The 23,887-nt window shown below is 49.8% G+C and overlaps 1 protein-coding gene across 3 annotated transcripts in view; it reads right to left on the reverse strand.

Moving 5' to 3' along the window:
- The window catches only part of CDH23 (cadherin related 23), a 387,029-nt gene extending 363,435 nt beyond the window's left edge, over positions 1 to 23,594 (reverse strand). For 2 of the 3 annotated variants that reach the window (XR_006741668.1, XM_045581750.1), the window contains exon 1: positions 23,247 to 23,594. The gene's annotated coding sequence lies outside the window, so the exon portion shown is untranslated. The remainder of the gene's footprint in view (positions 1 to 23,246) is intronic. The other variant, XM_036438196.2, reaches the window with a different exon arrangement.
- Between the last annotated feature and the right edge of the window lie 293 nt (positions 23,595 to 23,887).

The raw sequence follows: 23,887 nt of genomic DNA on the forward strand, positions 1-23,887 counted from the left end.
AATATTACTCAGGCATAAAAATGAAGTACTAATACAAGCTACAACATGGGTAAAACTTAAAAACTTCATGCGAAGCCAAGGAAGCCGGCCACTAGAGACCACATATTATATGAGTCCATTTATATGAAATGTCCAGAATAGGCAAATCAGAAAGTAGATTAGGGGCTGCTTAAGATTAGGGGGCTTTTGAGGGCATGGGGTTTCTTTCTGACAGGATGGACACAGTCTAAAATACACCATGGTGATGGCTGCTTTCTTCTGTGAATACGGTGCGCCCTCCATGTCCATGGTTCCTGCATATGGTGATTCAACAAACCAGGGAGAGGAAATAGTTGGGGAAAAAATGTTACATTGTAGCTGGCCTGTGCCGTGTGGTCAGGCCTATGATGGTTGCATCTATACTGAACATGTACAGACTTCTTTCTTGCCATTCCCTAAACAATACATAATAACACCTGTCTGCACAGCACTGGCACGGTATATCACAGCATTTACCTGTATTATAAGTAATCTGGAGATTATTTAAAATATACAGGAGGCTGTGCTTAGGTTATATTCAAATACTATGCCATTTTGCGTAAGGGACTTGAACATCTGGGGGTGCTGGTGTCCTCGGAGGTCCTAGAACCAATCCTGCGGATGCTGAGGACAGCTGTATATGCATAACCATAGGGCTGTGCGCTTTAAATGGGTAAAGTGTGTATTTGAATTCTAGCTCAATAAAGTTGCTTTTAAGATAAAAATAGATTTGTAAATAATTAAATAAAGCTAATGGAGAAAGTGAAACTCCTCAAAATCACTCAAGTTCATCTACTGAGTCCATCATGGTGCAGACCCTTCTGCTTGCCTCCGGGGCCCTGCCTCCCACCTCCAGCCAGCCAGGAAGGCAGCCCAGCCTCACCCAGCACCTGAAGTCCATTCCCCGTGGCTGCCAAGCTGGGCCAGCCCGCTCTCTGTGCAGGCAAGAAAGCAGTGCACAGAGGCTGCCTTCTCCATCTTCAGACCTTCATCCAGAGTCAACGATGGGAATGAAGACCCAGGTCCTGAGCCTGTCCCCCCATTCACCTCCCAGGCATCCCTTCTCTGTAACGTGCAGGGCGGATTTGGTTTCCCCCGGCATTCCCACCTCTACTCCGCTCTGCTTCTCAGATGCTGACCCCCAACCCAAGTCAAGACCATCGGGTCGTCAAAGGAATTTGAAAATAAGGTGAACCCCGAAGCTGCCACAGCCCTCCCTGCCTCCCCGATCCCACGTCCCAGCAAACAGACCCACCACAGGGGCCAGCTGGCCGCCTGGAGCTGTCGGCTGGCTCCCTCTCTGCCTGTCCATTGTAACCTCTGCTCAGACGTGCTCTCTCCAGGGCTCCCCAGGAGGGCCTTCCTGTCCTGCCTTCCTTCTCTGGAGGCGGAGGACCTGCTGGGACCCTGGGACGGGGAGTGGGCATGGATTCAACGCAGCCCCAGCCGCCATGTGTGGTTGACCATTTGGCTGCCACTGAGCCCAGCCTTGTAGAGGCACAAACCTCCACAGCGAGTTCTTCTTCCTCCTCCTCCTCCTCCCACAGGGAGGCTGGCCTCCCCCTCCTCCAGGAAACCTCTGACTTCACCAGCGAGGCTTCTGCACGACTCCCTCCACCCCGCTGTGCCCCTGACAGTCTCCTCACTCCTTCACGCCACACGCTACGTGCATGTGTGCACACGCGTAGGTGCCTGTGTCTCTCTCTCGCTGGACTCTGAAATCCCCTGGGATCAGAGCCCCGACTTGTTCACCCTGGGTGCTCTGGAGCCTAACACCGGAGCTGCTGCAGCACAGGAGGCATTCACAATTAGGTGCAGAGAACGTGAAAGAAGGAATGGAGGGAGAGCGGAGAGCAGAGCACAGCTGCTTCCATCAACGAGACCAGAGTACAGTGCTCCAATGCCAGATCCCCCCAAGGGCTCCGAAGGCTTCCCGTCTGCTCACCTCGCCCCACACCTGGAGCTCCTCAGGAAATGGGGTCAAGTGTAGGGGACAGAAGGCAGTGGGGGAAGCAGATGAGCTTCCTGTCCCTCTCCCCGGTGGGCCCCACTTCTCCGTCTGTGAAATGGGGGCCCAGTTTCCCAAAGACAAAACAAGCACGTGGAGAAGGCACATGGCTCCTCGACCAGGAAGACCACGCACATCAGGGCAGGCGGCCCTGAGGGAGGTGCCGAAGCTGCCGGACAGGCCTGGGAGCCCTGAAGGCCCCAGGAATCCAGCTCCTTACCCCAACTGCCTTCCTTCTTCCCACCAGAAACTCTGAGCGCCTGGACCACACCTGGAGCCAGAAGAAACCGGGAGATCCTCGGCAGGCTGTCCATTTAAAAATAAATAAAAAAATACTTTTTCACTGAATTCAGAGAGAGGAAGGAAGAGGGAAACATCAATAATGAGAGACTCCTCTGTCTGCCGCCTTCCGCACGCCCTCCCACTGGGATGGAGCCCGCCACCCGGGCAGGTGCCCCAACCGGAAACCGAACTGCAACCTCGAGCCACACTGGCCAGGCGGGGCTGTCCATTTTGCAGACAGGGAAACTGAGGCCCAGGAGGAGGTGGGAAGGGTGTTGACATGTGTTGAGTGTGCCTACTATCAGCTAGGCTTCCTATATAACTATAAATCCTCACCACTGCCTGCAAGGGGCTTGCTGACCCGTTCTGCAGATGAAGAAACGGGGGCTCAGGGAGAGTCCCAACCTGACAGAAGTCTCACGGCAGAGAGGAATGGCAGCAGGATTCAAACCCAAGAAGACAGCCTCCAGGACCCACGCTCGTTCCCTGGCACCACAGAGCCAAGACGGACCTGGAGCCAAGAGCACCAGAGCCGGCGAGTTCAAAGCGGAGGCTCTCGGACGCCCCGCCCAGTGCTCTGTCTTCCTCACGCTGCAGGGCTCCCCGCACTGTCCTGCCTTCCCCCCGTGGGCACGTACCATTCAGAGAATCACTGAACACCAGGACTGGAGAGGACAGGAGTTGGTTCCTCATCAGACCGCCAACTCTATAGCACCCTTTCTCCCAGACACTCAACCTGAACTTGCATACCTCCAGCAATGGGAGGCTCACTACCTGCACAGGATGCAGTCCATCTTTTGGACAGCATAGGATGTCCTTCCTGCTAACAAATCAAACGTCTCTTTCAAAGACCCAAAAGCTTCATCTTTTTTTTTTTTTTAACTCAGCCATTTGCCTTTTTTTTTTTTTTTTAATATATTTTATTGATTTTTTACAGAGAGGGAGAGGGATAGAGAGTTAGAAACATCGATGAGAGAGAATCATCGGTCAGCTGCCTCTTGCACACCCCTTATTGGGGATGTGCCTGCAACCAAGGTACATGCCCTTGACCGGAATTGAACCCGAGACCTTTCAGTCCGCAGGCCGATGCTCTATCCACTGAGCCAAACTGGTTTCGGTGCAAAAGCTTCATCTTACTTTGGGTTCACTCTGTCCATATTTGCTTCCATTCAGCCCTCACACACACACACTCCTCACCATCCCGCATCCCAGCCTTTTTAAATTTATTTCCTGACACTTCCTCCCTCCCCTGTCCAAAAGCTACTTTCTAACCTTTACTAAGGAAAAGGACATCTTTAAAAAAAAAAAAAATACTCAATTTAAGAAAAAAGTATTTCACATCTGTCTGAGCAATACACAAATCATAATTCTTAAAAATAACAAATTGCAGGTCAGAGTAATCATAAGTAAATTGATATTGATAAATAAGCTTTTCTCTGGAGCAGTAGGTGGTTTATTTTAATCTAATGAGTTTTGTATTTTCCCGGCTCTCAGATGCCATGATGAAGGGCTGTCTGCAATAGAATTACGATGCTCCCTGAAAAATTGTAATTTAATGCCTCATTTTGTCAAGACTTTCTTGAAAATGAGATTTGTTCCCAGTGAAGAATTTTGCTCAGCTCTTTCCCATGTGCCCCCCACCCACCTCTCCAGGCTTCTCCACAAGTAACTGTTTGCTTCCCCCCAGTTTGGGTTCCGCTGCTCCCCTGCCTGTGGGTCTGTGAGTCTTCTTTCCCGTCTGTAGGGGTGTGTGTGTGTGTGTGTGTGTGTGTGTGTGTGTGTGTGTGTGTGTGTGAGAAGGCCTGGGGGGAGGGGGGGAGGGCGGGGCAGGGAGGAGACAAGTCAGGTAGGTCCACAGGGGTGCAGGCAGGACAGAAAGGGAGCAGGAGGGAACATTCCTGGCAGATACACCCTTGCTTAGTGGCTGAACAGAGCCCACTGCCCAGTCTGTGCCTCGCACTGCACCCTGCAAATGGGAAGGGGAGGACAGACCTCATCCTTCCTTATAGATGAAAAAGGGTTTCCAAAACCAGTTTGACTCAGTGGATAGAGCGTTGGCCTGAGGACTGGAAGGTACCAGGTTCGATTCCGGTCAAGAGCTTATACCTTGGTTGCGGGCACATCCCCAGTAGGGGGTGTGCAAGAGGCAGCTGATGGGTGTTTCTCTCTCATTGATGTTTCTGACTCTCTATCCCTCTCTCTTCCTCTCTGTGAAAAAAATCAATAAAATATATTAATTAAAAAAAAAAAAAAGATGGGAAAGGGCTACTGTTCCAGAGTTCAAGGGAGCATGATAAGCACCTACAGTCAGGAGAGAAGACTGACAGACCCACAGGCAGGGGAGCAGCCGAAGCCAGAACTGGCGGGTGGGGGTAGGGGTGGGGGGGAGGTGGGGGGAGGTGGGGGAAATTAGGGGTAGGGGATCGGGAATAAACACAGTTATTTGTGGAGAAGCCTTTGGAGGGGGTGTCATTTGGTTGCATGCCCTCCAGGGTGGGGAAGCTCACGGCCTCCTCAGCCAGGCTGGTGCACTGTTAAGTGCATTGCTGCCAGGCACAGGAAGGACCTGTTGATAGAGTTGGTGCCAAGAAACACTGAAAGGAGGAGAGCAAAGACGCCAAGAGAGCAGGCAGACACTGATTACAATAACAGAAGAAGCATTCTTGTGAGGCGATGGATAATTTCCGAAATCTCTCCATGCTGGGCCATAAAGGAACTTTCAAAACACTTCAAAAAACTGAAGTCATTCAAAGTATACTCTTTGATCATAGCAGATTACACTCAAAAACAACCATGGAAAAATTAGGAAATCCCCAAATGTTTGGAAATAAAGTAATGCACTTCTTTTCAAAACAAACAACTCATAAATCAAAGAAGAAACTACAACAAATTAGCAAGTATTTTGAACAATATAGTAATGAAAATGACATCAAAATTTGTGACATAGTACATATTTTATGCCTAAAGGAAAATTTGTAGCCTTAAATTCAGATTAGAAAAGGAGAAAATCTAAAAACAATAATCTACTCATTTATCTCAAAAAGTACTTGGTAAATTAATCTCAAAGAAAGCAGAAGGAAAATTTAAAATTCCTAATAAGAGTAGAAATGAATGAGATAGAAAACACCATTAAATAGACAAAATCAATAAAACTACAAAATGGTTCTTAAAAAAAAAAAAAAAAAAGCCTAACAAGATTGATAAGTCCAGTGACCAGCAAGACAATAAACAAAATGATAAGGCACATATTGCCAATACCAAGATTGTAAAAGTAAGTAGCACTGCAGGTTCTATAGAGCATAAATATTACAAGAGGATAATAAAGGAGATATTATAAATATCTTTATGTCAATTCATTGAAAGATTTATATGAAATGGATAAGGACCTCAAAAAATACCACTTACCAAAAACTGACATACAAAGACACAGAATTATAAATAGTCCTATTTCTGCTAAATAAATTGAAATGGTACTCAAAAACTTTTCTACTAATAAATATAAGCTCACATGACTTCTCAATTGAACTCTCATAAATATTTAAGGAAGAAAATAACAAATCTTTTCCAAACTCCTGCAGTGAAACAGAAAAAGAACAAACAGTATTCAATTTGTATTATAAGGAAGCATAACTTGATGCTATAATCTAATAAGAATATCACAAAAAAGGCAAATCAAAGGTCCATCTTTTTTATGAATATAGATGAAAAAAATCTTAAATAACATATTAATAATTAATATATACCATGCAAAATGTAGTTAAAAGAAAAGTGATGTAACTATTCCAAGAGCAGATGAGGAATTATGAAAAGAATAATACATCATGACAAAGTTAGATTTATTACAGGAATGCAAGGTTGGTTTAACTTTTGAAAATCAATTAGTATAATTCATTACATTAACAGAAAAAAAAAACATTACACAATCATTTCAATAGATGCAAAAATGCACTTGATAAAATTAAGCACATATTTATAATAAAAACTAGAAGCCCGGTGCACAAAATTTATGCACTTGTGTGTGGGGGGGTGGGGGGGCCCCTCAGCTGTGGAGGTGGAAGAGGCCCCTGCCACCCCGCTGCGCTCTCCAGTGGTGATCCCAGCTTCTGGCTGAGCAGCACCCCCTCCCTGTGGGAGTGCACTGACCACCAGAGGTCAGCTCCTGCATTGAGTGTCTGCCCCCTGGTGGTCAGTGTGTATCATAGTAACCAGTCTTTCTGCCATTTGGACAATTTGCATATTAGCCTTTTATTACATAGGAGGATTCATAGCAAAAATGAATAGAAGGGGTTGCAAATAGAAAAAACCCACGGCTAACATCATATTCAATGGCCAAGGACTTCCTTAAGATCAGGAACAGAACAAGGATGCTCTTTATTATTACTTTCATTCAGCACAGTATTGAAGGTTCTAGCCAGAGCAATAAGACAATAAATTTTCTTATTTATTGGAAGAAGTAAAATTATCTCCTTTCACTGATCACATAATCTTATGTGCAGAAAACTCTAAAGAGTCCATTAAAAAACTGTCAGAACTAAATAAATTCCACAAAGTTGCGGATACAAATCAGCACCCCCCAAGTAAGTTGCATTTCTATACCAATGAATAACCTAAAGAGAAAATTAAGAAAACAATTTCTTTTACAATGGCATCAAAATGAATAAAATACTTAGGAATCAATTTAGTAATCAAGGAGGTAAATGACTTGTATGCTGAAAACTATAAAATATTGCTAAAAGAAAATTGAGAAAGACATAAATAAGTGGAAAGACATCCATGTTAATGGATTGGAAGACTTGATATTGTTAAGATACTACACTTAATATTGTTAAGCTACAATACTACCAAAAGTAATCTACAGATTTAATGCAATCCCTATCAAAAGGCCAATGGTGTTTTTCATAGAAATAGAAAAACCCATCACAAGATTTATATGGTATCTCAAGGGATCCCACATAGCCAACACAGTCTTGAAAAAGAAGAATGAAGTTGGAGGATTTGCACTTCCTCCAACAGATTATTACAAAACTTACAAAGTTATAGTAATCAAAACAGTGTGGTACTGACGGGTAAGGACAGGAATAGAGAGCAATGGAATAAAATAAAAAGCACAGAACGCATTGCATATATGGTTAATATATTGTTGACAAGGGTGCCAAGAACCTTTCTACAGGAGAAAGACTGTCTTTTCAACAAATGGTGCAGGGAAAACTGGATATCCACATGGGAAAAAAAAATAAGATTAGACGCTTACCTTCACCATATATAAAAATTAACTAAACAAGGATCAAAACCTAAACTAAACTTCATAGAGAAAAATCTTCATGACATTGGCAATGATTTATTGACTATGGCACCAAAGCACAGACAATAATAATAATAATTAGATTTCATCAAAATTAAAAACTTGTATGTGTCAAAAGACACTATCAACAGAATGACAACCTATGGAACTGGATAAAATATTTATAAATCATGTATCTGACACAGGATTAATATCCAGAACATACAAAGAACTCATTACTCAATAACAAAATCAAACAACCCAATTCAAAAATAGGCAAAGCACTTGAATAGACATTGCTCCATCAAAGATATACAATGGCCAAAATCATAAAAAAAATAAATAAATAAATAAATAAATAAATAAATAAACAAACATACTCAATATCACTACCCACTGGGGGAAAAAAATCAAAATCCCATGGAATATCCCTTCATACCCATTAGAATAGATATTACTTTTAAAAAATAACAAGTGTTGGTGAAGATAAGAAGAAATTGAAACCTTTGTGCATGCTGGTGGGACTATATAATCAAGCAGCCATTACAGAAAACAGTATGATGGTTCCCCAAAAAACAAAATATATAAATACCATCTGATCCAGGAATTTCACTCGGAGAAACATACTCAAAAGAACTGATAGCAGGGACTCAGATAGTTGTACACCAGTGTCCATAGCAGCATTATTCACAATAGCCAAAAGGTGGAAACAACCCATATGTCCACCAACAGACAAACGGATAAAACAAAGTATGGTATATAAACAAATGAGGATATTATTCAGCCTTAAAAAGGAATGAAATTCTGATGTCATGATACACATAAATGAACCATGAAAACATGCTAAGTGAAATAAGCCAGACACAAAAGGACAAATATTGTATGATTCCACTTAAACATGATACCTGAAACAGGGAAATTTATAGAGACAGAAAACAGGGTAGAGGTTACCAGGGGCTGGAGGGAGAGGGAAGGGTGGTGTTGGTTAATAGGTACAGAGGTTATAGAATTTCAGTTTGGGATGATTAAGGTTTGAAAATGGACAATGGTGATGATTGCACCACATTGTGAATGTATTAATGCCACTGAGCTGCATACTTAAATATGGCTAGCCCAACCAGCGTGGCTCAATGGTTGAGTGTCCACCTATGAACCAGAAGGTCATGGCTTGATTCCCAGTCGGGGCATATGCCCGGGTTGTGGGCTCTATCTCCCCATTGTGGGAGCATGCAGGAGGCAGTCAATTGATGATTCCCTCTTGTCACTGATATTTCTCTCTCTCTCCCTCTCCCTTCCTCTCTGAAATCAATAAAAATATTTTTAAATAGCTAAAATAGTACATTTTATGTTATGTATATTTTACCACGATTTTGAAAGAAACAGTAATAGAAGAAAATGTCCCTAATTTGCTAAGTGACATTCACAAAAACCTACAGCAAGCATCATACTTAACGATGAGATAGTGAAAGCTTTCTCCTTGATACCAAAATAAAAATAAGGATGACCACTATCACCACTTCTATGCAATATTATTCTGGAAGTCTGAGTCATTGCAATAAGGCAAGAAAAAAGATATAAGCATGGGAAAGGAAGATATAAAATTATTATTTATAGAAAGCATGATGTGTAGTAAAAATAACTAGAAATGAGAAAACTTTAAGTATAATTGATAATAATACCAACACATAGAAATAAATCTGATAAAAGAAATAAAAGACCTCTACAAAGACAATTAAAAAGCATTCTTAAAATGTATTAAGACCTAGGAAAATGGAGGAGTATATGTCATTCATGGATCACAAACTCAATATTGTAAAGATGTCAATTTTCCTCAAGTGGACCTGCATATTTTTGATGCAATTGCCATCAAATCTCAGCAGGGTTTTTGTGGAATTTCAAAAGCTGGTTCTAACATTTATATGAAAAAGCAAAAGTGCCAACGGTAAATAAAAGTGAAGAAGCATGAACCTGGAGGATTTTCACTACTCAATAGCAATACCACATACAGAGCTGTAGTAATTACACTATAAAGTTTATACAGGTGTAAGGAGAGTAAAATGGACCCAACAGAAATATACTGAGTAGCCAGATTATTATGATCTCTGAACGTATAATAAGTTGGCTACTCATTGTGTATGTGTGTGTGTGTGTGTGTGTGTGTGTGTGTGTATTAGAGGCCCGTTGCATGAATTTGTGCATGGGTGTGGTCCAGTTAGCGTGACCAGGGGGAGGGGACATGGGTAGTTGGCTGGCCTGCCTGCTGGTCGAACTCCTGTTCGAGGGGACAATTTACATATTAGCCTTTTATTATATAGGATATACACTGAGTGGCCAGATTATTATGCATTCAGAGATCATAATAATCTGGCTACTCAGGATGTATGTGTGTGTGTGTGTGTGTGTGTGTGTGTGTATTTAAAGAAAAACATAATGGATGTTTATAGCAGCCTTCTTTTATAAAATATATTTTATTGATTTTTTTTTTTTTTTACAGAGAGGAAGAGAGAGAGATAGAGAGTTAGAAACATCAATGAGAGAGAAACATCCATCAGCTGCCTCCTGCACACCCCCTACTGGGAATGTGCCCGAAACCAAGGTACATGCCCTTGACCGGAATCGAACCTGGGACCCTTCAGTCCACAGGCTAGCAGCCTTCTTTATAATAGTCAAAAACTAGAGAAGGCCCAATTGTCCGTCCATGGTAGAATGAATAAACTGAGGTATATGCACACAACAGAATACCACACAGTGATGAGAACAAGCAAATGTAACTATACACAACAGGATGAATCTCACAAATAATTAGAGTGGAAGGAAATATCACACAGAGAACGTGCTGTATGATTCAATTTCCATGACGTTCAAACAGACAACATGAGTGTGTGATAATAGAAGTCAGGGTGGGTGTTACCTCTGGGACTAGTGACAGGCAGATGGCTCCTGATAATTTCTTTTTTCTTGGTTTGGGTAATGATTATATGGGAGCAGTCACTTTGTGATCATTCAAGCTGTACTCATATGATTTGCACACTTTTCTCTGTTACACTTCAATTAAAAAGCTGACTAAAAAGTCCCTGCTGGATTGGCACCATCTGCGCTACTAACCATACACTGCCCTGCCTCGCTTCCTGCCCTCCCACCACGGGAGCACCGTGCCAGCGGGCATGGGAAGAAGCCACAGTCTCTGGGCAAAGGGGCCTCTTCCTCTGTGAAGACTTCCAGGAGTGCATCCTCACCCCACACACATCACCTTCTTTGAACCCACACAGCCTTTCTCATGGTTACTCCTAACTGCCACCACCCACCCCAGGCAGCTTGCAAGACTGAGCCTCAAGAATGCAGGAGCTGAGGGTAACAGAGGCATGACAGTAACTATTAGCTAAGACTAGCAATAGCATACTAACAACGAATAACAACATTTGTTGAGCATTCGCTATGTAAGCATTTTACATGCAATAATTCAAATAATCCTCCCCAAACCCTTCCAAACAGGTACTATTGGCATCCTTATTTTCCAGATAAGAAAACTGAAGAACAGAATGATTAGTTAAATTGCCTAAGGTCACACAGCCATAATTAGAAGAGCTGGGATTCACTCCTGGATGGTCTGGATTCCTGGGGCCCCCGGCTACACCCACCAGACCAGGCACAAGTGAAGAGATGCTCTCCATCTTTCCCAGGCAAACCATGTGTCTATCTGTGGCCAGCGGTGAGGCGTGCATGGAGGTAAATAACCTCGTGCAGGCCTGGTTCTAAGACTAGAGGGTAGCAAGCCCGCTGGGCCTGGGCTCCTGGGCCTAGGGAAGTGGCTGAGGCTGCAGCATGGGGAAGTCCCCTCCCAATCCCAGGGAGGAGGGCCCGAGACTCCCTCAGGGGTGAAACCTCTGCTAGCAGCACTCGGGACAAAAGAGGAAGTAGAGGCGGGATCCCCTTTTCCCATCCCAGGCACTGGCCAGGGCCCTTCTGTCTCCAAACCCCAGGCCAGGAGTCTGGAAACAGCTTCGGGGGAGGTAAAACCAGCTTTCCCTAAATAAGGTGACCAGACGTCCTGCTTTTAGAAACTTTCCAAAAATCGGAACTTTTTTAAAACACCACGGGACGTGGGACAAATTGTTAAAAATCGGGACTGTCCCGCCAAAGCCAGAGGCCTGGTCACCTTACCTAAGTAGGATTTCCAGCATCTCACACCCTCCCCCCTCATCCTACACATCAGATACCAGTTCCTCCTTGTGTCTGCCTCTAGGCTCTGCTGCTGCAATTGGAGCTCCTCTCCCTTTGCTCGTCCTAAGGAGGCCTCCTCTCTTCCCAGAGGCTTGCTGTGCCTCCGCTGCGCCAGGTCTGGGCTGCTGGAGCCTGGCTCCCGTGACAAACACTGAAAACGACAGGCACCACAGCATAAGAAGGAACAGTCGGGGTCACCTGCCCCCACTTACATCAGACGGTGCTCCCCTTGTCAGAGGCCAGCACCTGGGGAGTCCTGCCCAGGGACCTGCATTCTCCATGGCGGCCTGGAGTAGCCCAGAGAGGGAGCCACCTTGGCTACGGGGGCAGCACATTGGTGCCAGAGCCCGAGGCAGGCTGACTCCCAGCTCAGCACGCGGGCCACAGCCAGGCCTGCAGGGCACCGCACAGCGGGAGCAGCCGGCTCCTGCGCGCGGCCATGGCCGGGCGGCGGGCACACAGGCAGGTGCACCTGTGCGAGGTGCGCACGCGCATGCACACTCCGCCAGGGCCACCTGGGTCAGAGCCAGAGGGAGGGGGAGCTGTGAGTGCAGAGCACTCCTGAGCCGGGCCACCGAGGGGAGAGGAAAGAGGAAGCAGATGCTGGGTCTCCACCCGGCCTCTCCCAGTCCCCTCTGCCCTCGCCAGACACCCGGGCCCTCCGCAGTGGCTCCTCGGGAAGCTGTGAAACACGCAGGTGCAATGAGGTCACCTAGTTAGCAGCCTCCTTCCCGCTGTATTATTCATGGGCTCCCTTCTTCCGGCCCGAGCTCCAGTTTCCAGCGGCCCGCGGGCTCGGCATGGCAGGGCCGCTTGGCCGGCAGGTCTACACATGGCAGCCCCCACTCTGCACATGACCTTCTTGTCCCTTCCTAGGATGCAGCCACCCCTGTGCTAACTCCCCCCACCAGCTGGCACACAGCACTTCAGGGGGAAGGGGAGAGCAATGGGGTCAGTGAGGAAGAGCAAAGAGGGAAAACCTTGGCTGAGTAAGGCACGAGACGCTGACATTCCCAAAGGGAGTGCAGAAACTCACTCTCTCTCTCTCTCTCTCTCTCTGTCACACACACACACACACACACACACACACACACACAAACACGTTCTGAATTGACTCTACCAAATATGGTCCTTTGACTAGTGTGAGCTCATGGGAAACAAGGACCATGGTTTGTCTGTCTCCGTACCTTAGTCACTAAGACTTAGTGAGCCTTGCACAGTGTCCTGCAAACAGTAGGTGCTTAGTAAACAGCAGGCTGACTTGTACGCTTCCCCAAAAGATGGATGTCAAATTGACAGAGTGGGCATAGTCATGAAGACCCTGCTGTTGGGCTTAGAGGTGTTCATGTTATTTAAAGACCTATCTGCAGCCGAAACAAGGTTTGGCTCAGTGGATAGAGCATCGGTCTGTGGACTGAAAGGTCCCAGGTTCCATTCTGGTCAAGGGCATGTACCTTGGTTGCGGGCACATCCCCGGTAGGGGGTGTGCAGGAGGCAGCTGGTCGATGTTTCTCTCTCATCAGCATTTCTAGCTCTCTATTCCTCTCCCTTCCTCTCTGTGAAAAATCAATAAATTAAAAAAATAAATAAATACCTATCTGCACACATCTTGTAAATCCACAGGTCAAGTCCTAGTGATGCACACAATCCATAGTAATAGCTAGCCAGTCATCTGTCTATTTACTTACTTACTGGATTTCTGTGTAGCACAATTCACTTTGCCAAGCACAATCCTCTATCTCAAGAGGGCCTCCTACTTCCTGAATCACTGGATTGGCTAGAAGGCTTTCCCCCTCCTTCACAGACGAGAAAACTGTGGCTCGGAGAAAAGTCTACAGGAGGACTGCCACCAAAGTCTCCACCTGCCTGTCAGGGTGTCCCTCCACCGTCACATATGCCTCCCGCCTCACGGCCCCCTGCAGTCACCAACCTGGAGGCCCATCTGGTGAACTGGTCCTCCAGGGAGGTGCTCAGGCCAGGCCCGGAGTCCAGGCTGAGGTCACTTGGCCAGAAGACCGAAGGTACTCATTGGCCAGCCTGGCCAATAGCAGGGGGAACAGTGCGAGACTGGCATTAAATCGTAGGAGTCATTGCATTCGACCCCCTAGTTTTACTGGTGGGAAGACCGAAGGGTCTGGATGGGCCCCCAGGTCCAAGCAAGTTCAGAGGGCACTAGAGTACATGGCCGGCCCAGGTGAGGGCAGCCTGGTCAGGGGAGATGACCTGTAGTTACTAAGCTGGTGCCATGTCCCCCTCGTCCACTCCCGTGAATATTTAAGTCTCTGCCCAGCTCCATCTCTTCAATGCCTGGGCGCCATGGGCACCCAAATGACCAACCCCAGCCCAGAGTCCATCGCAGGTGAGTCCTGCAGCACTAAACAGACGTGACAGGCCCGGATGGAAAGTTCAGCCTTGTCGCCGCCTCTGTGCAGACCTGAGGTGGGTCACGTGTCCTTTCTGGGCACAGTTTCCATCTGCACAGTCAGGGAGGTGGCTCTGGTTTTCTCTGAGTGCCGTACAGAGGGAAGAACAAGGTGAAGGTTACGGAGTCAGACTGCCTTGACTCAAATTCTACCCCACCACCTTCAGGCTGTGTGACTTTGAGGAAACAGCTTAACCTCTCTGTGCCTCAGATGCACAAGTGACGGCAGTCCCTATCCCGTAGGGTTGTTGTCAGGACAAAGCAGGAGGCTTTATGCGATGTGTTAAGCCCAGGGCCTGGCACACAGTAAGTGCTTAATAAATGCTGGCCATTGTTATTGCCAGCCCTGACACTCTAAGTCTGTGATAGAAGTCATACTCAACCCAGTCATCCATGGCCCACAGCCTGCTGAAGCGTTTCCCTTCAATGTACGTCCCATGAGGGCAGGAGCCACTGACAGACCCCAGCGGCCTCCAACAGTGGCTGGCACACAGTAAAGGCTCCGTCAGTGTTTGACAAATAAGTGAATATTCTCGTGGTGTTTTTTTTAAATACTTGAATTTCATGGCTAACATTTAAAGTAAGAAAATTTTGTATTTTTTTTTAATCTGGATTTCTAGATGATTTTGAAAAATCAAAAAGTGTTTGCCGAAACCGGTTTGGCTCAGTGGATAGAGAGTCAGCCTGCAGACTCAAGGGTCCCGGGTTCGATTCCGGTAAAGGGCATGTACCTGGTTGCGGGCACATCCCCAGAGGGGGTATGCAAGAGGCAGCTGATCGATGATTCTCTCTCATCGATGTTTCTAACTCTCTATCCCTCTCTCCTCCTCTCTGTAAAAAAAAATCAATAAAATATATAATTAAAAAAAAAAAAGAAAAAGAAAAATCAAAGTGTTTGGCCACATACCTGCATGAGAACCACAGGCAAGCACAGTAGCAGTGGCGCCCCCTTTGGACAGGGAGAGCATGTGCACCTCGCCACAGTGCCTGCCCACAACCTCACTCTTACACCGGCTGCCCCACGCCACAGCCACCTGGTGTGGACCCTGGCCCAGGTGAGTCACAGGTGAAGTCCAGGCAGCACAGCACGTGAGATTGGCATGTACCAGCCGCAGAGCCCTCTGCCCAGGGGCACTATTTCCCAGCCCCAGATCCCCTCCCAGTCCTCTTCCCACTCCACATCCAGGAGGGAGATGGGCCTCCAGGTCTGCTAAGACCCCTTGGGCACCCTACGTTGGACAGGCCACACCCCCTCCCCCAGAGCACTACCCCAACGCCCATGTTGCTCCCATGACCTTCCAGACCAACCTCCTTCTTGTCTGGAAAGCTTCCAGGTGTAAAAAGCAGTGCCAGGTGAACTTCCTGCTGATCTTTCTCCGAGAAAGTGTGCGGAGATGGGGAAACACACACATAGGCATGCACCCCGGAGATAAAGTGCTTTTCTAAAATACTGCATCCACCTCGGGCCCTGCCTGGGTCTCCTGTGGAGCGGGGACATGGTGCCCAGGCTGGGGAAGCATGGTCTCTGGAGGAGGCTGCCTGTGGGCACAGGGCTCCGGCCCTCACCACTCCTCTTCCTGGCCCCGCCAGGGCTATTCCACCTTCTCCGAGGGGCCTCCCCCAACCACCCTATCTCCCACCATTAGCATTTTCTGAGGCAGTTCCCATGACCCTCTGTAATTGCCCTGAGTGTCTATTTATTATCTATTCCTCCAGTTCAACACAACAGCCACCAGTCACATGTGGCCACTGGGCATTTGAAATAGACTGAGTCTAAATTGAGACATGCTGTGAAGGCATGCTACCCACCTGATTGTGAAGACTGAATACCAAAATCGGAATGCAAAATATCTCAATAATTTGTTATGTTAAAATGATCGTATTTTGGACATGCTGGGATAAATAAAATAGATTATAGAAAATAATTTCACCTGCCGAAGCCGGTTTGGCTCAGTGGTAGAGCTTCGGTCTGCGGACTGAAAGGTCCCAGGTTCGATTCCGGTCAAGGGCATGTACCTTGGCTGCGGGCACATCCCCAGTAGGGGGTGTGCAAGAAGCAGCTGGTCGATGTTTCTCTCTCATCGGCTTTTCTAGCTTTCTATCTCTCTCCCTTTCTCTCTGTTAAAAATCAATAAAATATATATTTAAAAAAAAAGAAGAAGAAAATAATTTCACCTATTTCTTTTCACTCTTTTAAAGTGGCTCCTAAGAAATTGAATACTACGCTGTGGCTTTCTATTGGACAGCAGCGCTGTGACTCCCAGCGTGGATTCCCAGCAGCTAGACAGAGCCTGGGCCACAGGTGCTGCTCACTACCGTCGCAGTCTAATGGCTGCAGGAACAGCCTCCCCAACAGTGGACTCGAGAGCCTGAGAAGCAAAGAGGATGAGTTTGGAAGGATCGCCTGCCCGGTGCCCAGGATGTGCTGCTTTCCCAGGGGCAGCCCACCCGTGCATCTCCCGCCAAGACAAAGCCTCAGACCTCTGCAGCGGGGCGAAGAGAGGCCCTCGGGTTCTGTAACGGCTGGTTCCTAAAGATGAGATCAGCTCTCCTGGCCCCCGAAGAAAAGGTCAAGGTCAACCTCCTTCCAGAGAAGGGGTGTGGCAGCTGGAGAAGAGTGAAGCTGTGGGTAAGCCTGGGGAGGAGGCAAAGCTCTACTTCTAGAAGCTTCTGGAGAACAGAAGAGAAGCAGGGCAGAGCTACAGGGGGGCCTGGGGTGGGGGGTGGGGGCAGCCCACCCTGACCGGAGCCCTGGGAGGCCAGGGAAAGCCAGCATTTCTTGGCGACAGAGCAAGGATGCAAATAGATGCCCAGACATGGTCCCAGGCACCCCTTTTGTTTCTCTCCCTTTCCTCCCTCTCTCTCCTGCTTCCCCCTCTACTTCCCTCCCTCTCTAGCTTTCACCGGCTCCCAAATTACAGCCTTCTTTCAGTAGCAGACACAATCAAGGTGGTGTGCAGGGGGCCCTGTCACAAATGGCATCGCAGGTCCTCTCCACATGGAGAATGGCCCTTAAAGAGGAAAGCCGTGCGGCTAACAGCCTGCCGTGGGGAAGATGCATCGCCGGGAGGCACGGGCCAGCAAAGACTCCATCCCTCTCAGGCTGACCCCGCGGGAGGCGCTGGGTGAGGTGATTGCAGATCCAGCCCCGGGCTGCGGTCCAGGAGCCACAGGCCTGCCTGGCCTCCTCAACGCACCTCATGCTGAGGCAGGAAGAACGGAGCTCTGCCCTTGACTGTCCACCACCCTGGCCCTACGTCACCCAGGACAGGGCCTAGCAGAAGCCTACTCACTCCCTGACTCCGGGCCTCAGTTTCTCCACGTGTAGCATGGAAGACCTAGCTAGTCTCTAAGGATGCTTCTAGCCCTTGGAATAGAGGTCACAAACTCCAGTGACTAAAGGGGGCAGGATGTTGTGCAAATGAGTAAAGCGAGGTCAAAGGTGAGGCCACAGGGAATGGTGAGCACGATGGAGAACTGAAGGCATCGGTGCGCCTAAATCTGAAAGGACTGCAGGCCAGACTCCTGTGTGTGACAGAGCCTGAATGGGGTCAGAAGGGTGGCCATTCTGGATGTGGGGTGACACCACCAGGGACGGGGCCGAAGGGGCCTGCCAGGTGCTCGGAATGCATTTCCATCCAGGTGGCAGTTCCAGGGGCTTATGCATATGTGAAATTCACCCCTTTCGTTTAAGGTCTATTGAAACTCATTGTGTTAATATAATTCTCAAGTCAAAGAATGTTTAAAATACAAATAGAAATAAATAAAAAGGGTGACTACAATGCAGCCCCGACCGACAACTGCCAATTGGGAACATACGCCCAACACTGCCAGGTCTAGTCAGATGTCATAAATCTAGATTTCTGTGCAATCTAGATTTCTGTACTTTTTAAATGTTGCTAGTGACTAATTCAAAATGAAAAACCACAGCCATACCCCCCCCACACACACACACACGTCTTCAGAAAGAATTAAATTTATAAACTTATAGATTGTCAAGCTGTATACAATAGGAGGTTTCACCCCTTTACTGGAATACAATGTACCTAACACAGGACTCCATCAAAAGACTAATACTAAAAGCTACAACATGCTGCAGCTGTGCTGTGTACCAGTACTGCACAAAGGGCTTCCTATACAACTTTCATCATATTCATGCTTACAGCAAGTCTATGATGTAATTGAAAATTATTCCCATTTAACAGATGAGAAAACCAAGGCCTGGGCAACATGCTAGACCATGGCTTCTGAGCTCAAGAGTGCAAGAACTGGTGTTCAGTGCTAGCACCACCTGCTTCCAAGCTGCCTTAGAAAAATCATGAAGGGGCTGGGTTTATGATTATAATAACCAAGACTATGCAAAGGAAATGTTAAAAATATGAATGCTCATTCTGAGCCTGCTGTGTCTTTGGTGACACAGCCTGAGGCCCCTGAGGCTGAGGACAGATCTCTGATATTCCCGTTCCCTTCCTCGATATACAGGGCTACACGGACTTTAATTGCCCAGGTCAGGCGGAGCCTCCAGAGCATGAATCCCAAGACCCAAATCTACAGCCTGGCAAGGAGCCGCAGCCGCAGCCCGCCACACCCCCCAGGCCAGAGCCAGATTAAATTTCACAGTGAAAGACTAGAAAGCTGTCTCCATGTGGCTACTTCTTAAATACGCCAAGTCTCTCACCGATACCGTTCTGGCCAATAAAGTTGGTAAGGATATGCATTTTCTGCCCCATGGGATTCTATAAAGCTATTTTCATTCCGAACCAAAATAAATATGGCCCATAAATGATTTAATTTTTCTGAATTCTCTTCTGCACAAATGATCACATATTGCTGTTACAGATATTCAGATCAAGACATAGAAATTTCCAGCACTCCAGAAGCACCCCTTATGCCCCAGTCATTATGCCCCAGAGCAACCAACCATTCTGACTTCTGTCACATGGGTGGGTTTGCCTACAGCTGCTCCTTTGTTATGGGGCCTGCGCCGCTTCACTGCTTCACTTCTCTATCGTCCCTGCCACTCCCTATTGTCTTCTATTTGCCTCCTGGCCCCCTGGGCATAAGAGGCTGAGAGCTCTACTCTAAAGGTGGGCGCTCCAAAAGCCCAGGATATGGCAAGATGGACAGCACTTGCTCAGTCTTGGAAGGAACCGACATGGATAGCTCACACTGGCTATAGGCACACCAAATGCCCTGATATTGGTGACCAGTGAATGATGGCGCTAGAGAAGGGAGTGGAACTATCACCTGGCCGTAGCCCATTGAGCCAGTCAACACTTACGGAGCACCCACTCCCCCAGTGTGGCGGGCCCTGGAGGCACAAGGAGGAATAAGATACAGCTGGTGCTGACGAAGCTCACTGTCCAGATGAGGAGCCAGGCCACTACAGAGCGGTAAGCAGCAGCATGGAAGCACAGAGAGGGAGGGAGGCACCGGCTAGGGAGGCTGCCACCTCACCCACCCACCAGGCGGCATGAAGGCTTCCCGGAGTTGGTGACTCCTGAGCAGCGTCAGTACGCCTCACACAGATGCGTGGGGCTGGGCACCGAAGAACGCATGCTGATCCCCACTTCTTTTCTACCGGAGGCCAAATACTCCCATCCTAAAACCACCCGCAGAGAAGGGTCCAAATTGTGAATGGCCTTGCTCACATAATACTGGACAAACAGGATTGCCCCGGTGCCAAGAAAAACTCAAATCGAGGCTCAAAAAGAAATTATTTAAAAAAAACAACAACAACACTACAACTGACTTTGAAACCAATGTGTTCAAAGGCAATGAAGTTAACATTAAAAACCATCTTTACATTCTAAAACACTGAATATTTTTAAAACTGAGGGCTGAGAAAACATTAAGATGCTTATTAACCTAGTTAGCGTAGACTCCTTGGCGAAGGAATGCCGTCACATGAGCACTGCTGGTCCATGGCCTCCCACCTCTCTTCCTTGCCGCCCAGACTCTGATGGGGCTGACCCTCTCCCTGGCAAAGAGGCCAGCCTAGGGGAAGAATGGTCCTCTTCGGGCAGGGCTGGGAGGTCTGAGGCATGCCATGACCTGTGACACCCTCGGCCCCACCAGGTCTCCCCTCTCAGGCCAGTCTTGATGGCTCCGTAGCTGCCATTATTCCTCCCAAGGACCAGGCAGGTGACTTGTCACCAGGCCTTGGCATCCTCCTCCTGTGTTGGGGCGAGGGCCCTCCCCTGGGCCCAGGGCAGCAGAAGTGGGCTCTCCGGCCAGCTGGGATGTAAGCGTAGGCTTGGCACAGGGATATAAGATACAGCATAGGGAATATAGTCAATAATATTGTCATAACTAATATGGTCAGATGGGTACTAGGCTTATCAGGGTGATTACTTCATAAATTATATAAATGTCCAATCACTGGATTATACACCTAAAACTAATATAATATTGTATGCCAACTGTAATTGAAAATTTTAAAATTATTAAAAATGTATACATTTATTTGTTTGTTTGTTTGTTTGTTTGTTTGTTTTAAAGAGTAGGCTTGGTCAGTCCCCTCCCACATGTGGACTCTCTCCCGTTAGCATTTATGCAGCTCCCTTTGCGTAAGTCCTGTGGGCACTGAGAGGTGTCATCCTGCCCACCTGGGCGGGACAGATGAAGTGGAAGACAGCGACTCAATTGCTTCCCCTTAAGGGACAGCATCTCCCCAGCCCCAGGCCCCCTCTGCCCGCCTCCTGCCAGCCCATAGGCAGCACACACCACCAGGTTGTAATTGCACAGGGATTAAATCTATGTGAATTTGTTTAAAATCCCCAAAACACAGATGCCTCCAGCACCGGGGGATAGCCCTAGGGTTGACAGCCGTGGACTTCAACCCAACCCTAGCATAACCATCGGAAAAAAGAAGCGCCTGTCTGGTTCTCGTCCCTCCATTCTCACCCACTGCCGTGTTCAAGACCCTTCCGACCAAGTGGGTGTGGAATACACATTCCCTAGAAGGCACTGTGGACCAGGGCTTCCCAAACTTTACTGAGCAAACAAACCACTCCAGGATCTTGTTAAATACAGATTCCGGTTCAAGCGGTCTGGGGTGGGGCCCAAGAGCCTGCCTGTTCCACCAGCTGCTCCCGTGGCCACAGGCCCCCCTCAGAGCAGCCAGGCCTCACCACCCAGAAGTGCGGGCACTTTAAATTAGGACCTCAGAAAGGTGCCCTTTGAAACAGTAAGCTCAGAGAAAAGAACCTCAAATGGTGAAACTGCAGGGAAGGCAGTTTGTTGGGTGGGGAAGCTATTTGGGAGGCAACCATCTGCCAACAGAACCCTCAAATTAAGCCCTTTGTTAAGCAGATGTGAGCAGCCCCGCCATTTTGGGGTCAGAAAGGCCAAGACAGATGTGAAAGGGACCCAGCCCAGATAAGGCCGGGATGCCAGTGCTGGACCTCCCCCCACTCATGCTCGCCTCCACTGCCCACCGCAGAGCCCGGGTCCACACCCATCACTCTCCAGGCCGGCTCTCCAGGCCACAGGATACTCGCGATTCCTACCACGCAGACCTTCTGCCTTCTTACCCGCCCCAGCCCTGGGGTAATAGCACCAAACATTCCTACTCCCGCAGCTAAGACAGCCCCTCCCAGAAGTGACATCTGGTCTCCCACCCCCTGGTGCTGATCCCGGTGTGCCTACCCCTACAGGAACCAAACATTCACTCCATGCCAGCTCTCCCCACCACGGGCTGAGTCACCAGCATCTCACACCTGGTCCCAACCAGGCTCTCTCAGCCCAGCCTAATTCCTCCCGATGGCAAGGGTCTGACCCCACCCAACACACACACACACACACACACACACACACACACGCCCACGCCCACGCCCACGCACACACACATGCATAACCCTCATGTGCCTTTTCAGCTTATTTCAAAATCCCCAAATTGGAGTGGGGGTGCTTGCAAAGCAGCTAAAAGGCAAGGGTCTGTGCCCATTCTGGTCTGAAAGGGCAGAGTCCATAGAACAGTCTGGCGCTGCTTTCTGGATTAGTGGGGAGGATGGGGGAGGATGGGGGAGGAGGGGTGTGCTAACACGCGGGAAAGGCTAATGTCCCCCCGTGGGCTTCTGGCAGCACAGGGCTGGGCGCTGGGGTCGCGGAGGGGCGGCGGCCGGCGACGAGGGCACGGAATCCCGCTTATAGGGCACAGAGGCTCTGGGTGCCCCCTCTGGGAAAGCAAGGGACCGAATGCCCGCCGGCTGGAACTCGCGGGCTCCGCACCGTCCCGGGCTGACCTGCAGGAGAGTCCGAAGCGCAGGCCGCCAGGGAGGGACAGCCAGCACCTTCCCGGGCGGGCCTGCCCTGCCGGGGGACCAGGAAAGCAAAGCGCGAGCCGCACGGGGCTCCCCGCTCCAGAGGGGAGCGCCTTCCCAGCGCCTGTCCGGGTTGGGGAGGCTGCAGGGACCTCTGGGGTCGGTCTCTGGCTGGCACCGAGAGGCGAGGAGGATAGGGAAGAGCTACGTGACTTTAGGTCCCTCAAGCGCCCTAGCCCGTCCGCGGTGGAGGCACAGTCCGCCCCACCCCACTGCCCAAATGGGGACCCGGAGCGCAGAAAGGGACGGGATGGGATCCCGACGCCCTCTGATCCCCGAAATCCTCCCCACCCCAAACCCCAATCCTCCAAACCCCAAACCCCAGTCCTCCGCGAGGCGGGGAGAGCAAAGCGCTCGGGTGTCCACGGGTCCGGGAACGGGGTGGGGAGCGGAGTGAGTGCCAGTCCTCCCGAGGCCAACGCGGAGGGAATCCGAGTTCCCGGAATCAAAGTTGCCGCGCATCTGGCCGCGGGCTCCGAGCCCGGAGAGCCCGGCGCGGGACCAGGGGCCGGGACCCGGGGCAGGGGGCCGGGGGTGAGAGGAGGCCCCGGGCGCCTGCCTCGGGCGCCGGCCGCGCCGGGAACAGCGGGTTCGGCGGCTGCGGTCGCGACCCCACGGTTCCAACTTTCGAGCCGCGAGCGGAAGGCGAGGGGCGCGGGGTGGGAGAGCGCGGTGCGCGGCTCCGGGTACCGTGTGCGGGTGTGCAGGGGCGCCGCGCCGCGCCTCGGGCTCCGCTCGCCGCCGGATCGGCCCCCACGGGCCGCCTGCTGGGGTGCCGGCCACCGCCGCCGCGTCTCGCCGCCGGCGCGAAGGCTCATCCGCGGCGCGCCCGCCGCTCCGGGGTCCCCGAGGGCCGTCCGCTCCTCGCCGCCGGCCGCTCGCTGGCTGCAACTTCGGGCTCGCGGGGCGCGCTCCGAACGTCCCCAGCCTCCGCACCCCCGCGCCCCATGCCCGGGGCCGCCCGCCCTGCCCGGCCGGCTCAGCGCCCGGCTGCCGTCGGACGCGCCTCCCCGCGGAGCATCGCGCCCGCAGCCCGCGCCGCGTCCGTTCTCCTCCGGAGCCGCCGCCGCCGCTCAAGTGCGCGATCAACTTTCCCTCGCTTCCCCCGCCCCGCGCGGCCCCGCGGCCAGACCCCGCCTCCTGACGCTCCTGCTCACCTCCGCCTCGCCCGCCCCCGCCCGCCGGCCGCGCCTCTGCGGCGCTCCCCCTCCTCTCCCCCCCGCCCCCGGCACACCCCTGCACGATCCGATCCCTGCGCCCCGCGCCGGGGACCCACGCGGACCCCGGGGAACGGCGCGAGGGAGGGCCGGCCGGGCGCTCAGGGCATGAAT

Source organism: Pipistrellus kuhlii, unplaced genomic scaffold (assembly GCF_014108245.1).
Source record: "Pipistrellus kuhlii isolate mPipKuh1 unplaced genomic scaffold, mPipKuh1.p scaffold_m20_p_15, whole genome shotgun sequence".
Taxonomy (NCBI): Eukaryota; Metazoa; Chordata; class Mammalia; order Chiroptera; family Vespertilionidae; genus Pipistrellus; species Pipistrellus kuhlii.